This window comes from Vigna radiata, chromosome 4 (assembly GCF_000741045.1).
Source record: "Vigna radiata var. radiata cultivar VC1973A chromosome 4, Vradiata_ver6, whole genome shotgun sequence".
NCBI lineage: Eukaryota > Viridiplantae > Streptophyta > Magnoliopsida > Fabales > Fabaceae > Vigna > Vigna radiata.
In genome coordinates this window covers 4,186,623-4,191,375 of record NC_028354.1, presented here as the reverse complement: position 1 = coordinate 4,191,375, position 4,753 = coordinate 4,186,623, and positions in this window count along the sequence as shown.

Sequence of the window (4,753 nt, the reverse complement as noted above, 5' to 3'; positions counted from 1 at the left end):
GCATCTGCAGCCCACAAATCAAAGAAATATTTCAGCTAATTCAAAAATTAAAGAAAAATTATTAAAAGATTTTCTCTAAAAATATTTAATATCCTAATTATTTACAAAATTTCTTATTTATGACAAACAGTAAAAAAAACCTCCTAAAAACCTAATTTTAACTACAATTTCACAATTCTAAAGATTTTAAAGAAAAACCTAAAACTAACCTAACTCTAAACAATTAAAAACAAAAATACACTAACAAAGACTCCTAAGCACAAATAAAAGTGCAAAATCTGAGAGTTATCATCATTCTTCTCTATTTGAGCATGAATGATCCTTAGAGTGTTGGAATAGACTTACCATTTCAAAGCTCCATACATTTATACAACACAACCACCTCATCAACCTCAAATACTTCCAAGATTCTCACCCTAAGTCATGGAATTAAGTTCATCCATCATACTTTCACTTTTACATGGCATACAAAAACATATATATAATATTATTTATACTTCAAAAAGGACCACAAACGACCCAACAAGTCATCAAAAATCGCATGAAACCATTCCATATACATTACCAGACAATAACAGTCCCAAAAGAACCACTGAATAGCCCAAAACCCTGTAACTCATACTTAGACAAAGAAAATGGCTTTGAAACCATCACCAACAGTTTCAAAAAGGTCCAAAACCCCCCAAAACGACCAAAAGAACGTCCAAAAATGATACCCGGAACCCTGAAAACCACCCAAAACTGTCCTGGATGATTTTTCGACGACAATAATCAATTATCATAGATAATAATCGATTGTTTATGAGAGCTTTGAAGAAAATACGACTTTCTGACTAGAATAATTTATTATCAAGTGAGATAATCGATTGTTCTTATCAGTTTTTGACAGCAACTTGATTTTTCTGGTTTTGATGCATCTTAAACATATCCAATTGATCAATTTAAAATCTTTAACACTAATATTGATATGAAACATGTTTATTGATGAAAATAAAGTATTGCATTGGTCATTTGGATAGGAATTATATGTACTAAACCAACTCAATAATGCAAAACCCCTAAAAGGGACTAAAACCAACCTAAGATGCAACTTTCACCTTCATGACAAAATTTTCACTAGTTTGAACCTCTAACTCGTGATTTAGACCTAATAAAACTTGTCTAGGTGATTTCAAACATTCCTACAATGAATCTAAAGTGGTTACGTCTCAGATTCAATTCTAAAACATCAAATTCCCCAACTTAATGACCCTACACCAATTCTACCACTTCTAAATTGTTTTAGACCAGTTCAACACTTCTAACAAGTCACAATTGACCTATTTGAACTACCCAAAAAACCCAAGTGTACTCAAAACCCCAATTACTCAAAATCACTACCTCACTTCCTCTAAATAACCTAAAATAGTCCCCAAAACACTTGACTTTCTATCTAAGCAATGTTACGACAGAATTCCCAGTCAAAACAGTTCAACATACACAATTTCAACAGTGCAAATCATCCAAAACAGTTTAAAGTAATCAAATTCCAGATTCACAGATTAAACACTTCAATAGATGCAACTTAAGTTACTAAAACCTAATTTATGCCTTCAACAACATACCGCTTAAAAATTTATCATGCATTCACATCACATATAAGTGTTTTTCCCCTTCCCTCAACCGTCATTTCATCTCTATTGATGTCACTTTTGATGAATCTTTGTTTTACTTTTCACATTTATCTTCTAGTTCTGTACCTTTACCTGCTACTGTTGATATTCCTTTTTTATGTGATACTTCTCCTTCTTTAGACTCTCATTCCCCACAAGATCGTCCTTCAACTCCACCCCTTCAGGTTTATAGTCGTCGCAATCGTCTCCCTCATGACTCACTTCCAGTATCGCCTCCTGTGTCTCCTTTAGCTCTAGCAAATGAGTCTGACCAGCCCATTGCCCTCCGTAAAGGTATACGCTCCACTCGTAACCCTTCCCCCCATGTTCTTAGTTACCACAAATTATCTCCATCTTTTTACACATGTCTCTCATCCATTTCTTCTGTGTCAATTCCCAAGTCTGTGGGTGATGCCTTAACTCATCCTGGCTGCCGTCAAGCCATGCTGGATAAATTAAGTGATTTACAAAAAAATGGAACTTGGGAGCTTGTCCAATTACCATCTGGAAAGTCTGTTGTTGGTTGCAATTGGGTGTATGCTATCAAAGTTGGTCCTAATGGTACAATTGATCGTTTGAAGGCTCGACTGGTTGCCAAAGGCTACACACAGATTTTTGGTTTGGATTATGGTGATACTTTTTCTCCAATGGCAAAAATGACCTCTGTTAGTCTATTCATTGCCATGGTTGTACTTCGACAATGGCCTCTTTACCAACTTGATGTCAAAAATGTTTTCCTTAATGGTGATTTGCATGAAGAAATTTACATAGAGCAACCGCCCGAATTTGTTGCTCAGGGGGACTCATCTGGATTGGTATGTCGTCTTCGCAAATCCCTATATGGCCTAAAACAGTCTCCTTGGGCCTGGTTTGGTAAATTCAACTGTGTTGTTCAACAATTTGGTATGTCTCGCAGTGAAGCGGATCATTCAGTGTTCTATCGCCACTCAAGTGCTGGATGTATCTACTTAATAGTGTATATTGATGACATCGTTCTCATAGGAAGTGACTATCTTGGCATCTCTCAGATGAAACAACACCTTTGTCACTATTTTCAAACCAAAGATCTTGGCAAACTCTGGTACTTTTTGGGTATTGAAGTAGCACAATCCAATGATGGTATTGTCATATCTTAGAGGAAGTATGCGTTAGACATCTTGGAGGAAACAGGGTTAATGAACTGTAAATCTCTTGAGACACCTATGGATCCTAACATCAAACTCCTACCAAATCAGGGGGAGCCTTTCTCATATCCTGAACGGTACAGAAGATTAGTTGGTAAATTAAACTATCTTACTGTTACGCGTCCTGACATTTCCTTCACAGTTAGTGTGGTGAGTCAATTTCTAAACTCCCCATGTAAAGACCATTGGGATGCAGTTGTTCTCATACTGAAGTATATTTAAGGATCACCTGGAAAAGGTTTGCTATATGGTCCTAACAACAATACAAAAATCGTTTGCTATTCAGATGTTGATTGGGCTGGTTCCCCTTTTGATAGTAGGTCTACTTTTGGATATTGTGTCTCTATTGGTGGCAACCTGATATCTTGGAAAAGTAAGAAGCAAAGTGTTGTGGCAAGGTCCAGCGCAGAAGCAGAATATAGAGCTATGGCATCTACTACTTGTGAGCTTGTGTGGCTTAAACAATTACTTAGTGAATTGAAATTTGGAGATGTCACTCACATGACACTTATATGTGATAATCCAGCTGCTCTTCATATTAGCACTAACCCTATCTTCCATAAGAGAACCAAGCACATTGAAGTTGATTGTCATTTTATCAGAGAAAAAAATCATTTCCGGAGATATCAAGACTGAGTTCGTTAACTCAAGCAATCAGTTCGCAGACATATTCACCAAGTCCTTACGAGGACCTAGAATTGACTATCTTTGTAACAAGCTTGGAACATATGATTTATATGCTCCAGCTTGAGGGGCAGTGTTAGATGTTAAGTTGTGTGTTTATGTTAATTAGGCTTAGCCCATTCTGTATTTAGGGTTTAACCTTTATCTTTCATTATAAATAAACTACCCTATGTGTATGCAAAACACAAGGGAGATTAATCCCAAATATAGTTTTCATCATATTTAACACACACAATTAAAATAAAGAATATAACTAGCTCCCCTTACCTTGCAACTTCAATGCTCAATTCAAGACCCGTCTCTACAGTACCCAGAGTCGCACAAAACCTAGACAGCAACCTACAAACCACAAAGTTGTGATCAAGAACAACTCTTAGAGCTAGGGTTTGACAGAGATTGGAAGAAAGAAAGCAAAAGACACATGCAACCAACAGATTGCATGGTCTAGGTTTCCAAACAGCGAAGAACAGTGAAGAACAACTTACCGCTAGAAATCCAGAAGTTGATTGGTGCAATTTGAAGCCCTCGACGTTAGGATCATTTGGGCGCCTACGGATCGAAATTCTAACGGTTCAATTGAGAGAAATGGTAGAGAGAATTCAGAGAGGGAGTAGAGTGTAGGGTTCTAGAGAGATGGTGCTCTTAAAAAAATGAGTTGAGCTTTTTTTGATATTTCTTACAAAAATAAAAAATATATTTTATACATTTTTTAAATAAAATTACGAAAAATATATATAATATAATATAAAGTAAATTAAATATAAATTAAAATTTAATTTCAATTAAATTTAACCTAATAAAATATAAATTAATTTTATTTTTAATTAAATTTAATTTTAAAAAATAAAATTATATTTTTATTATTTTTTGCAGGTAGCGGGTACCCGCTGGGCAAATAGTTTAATACCCGCATTCGGCCCGTTTAGAAGCGGATATTAAAATACCTGCTACCCGTTACTCGCAGGTAATAAATATCTGCTGATAGTAACTACCCGCTACGAATTTTACCCGCGGATATCCATATCAGCGGATTTTTTTGTAATCCTTAGTCATAAGAGATCTTTGCACTAGTGCAAAAACGCTGATTAACGTCGGTTATTTTGGGCTTTTAACGTCTACAAATGAACCGACGTCATTTCCGGTGACGTCAATGCAACGTCGGAAAAATAGTGTAACCGACGTCTATCCTGACGTCAGTCACTGACAGGTCCGACGTCACTAAACGTCGGTGTA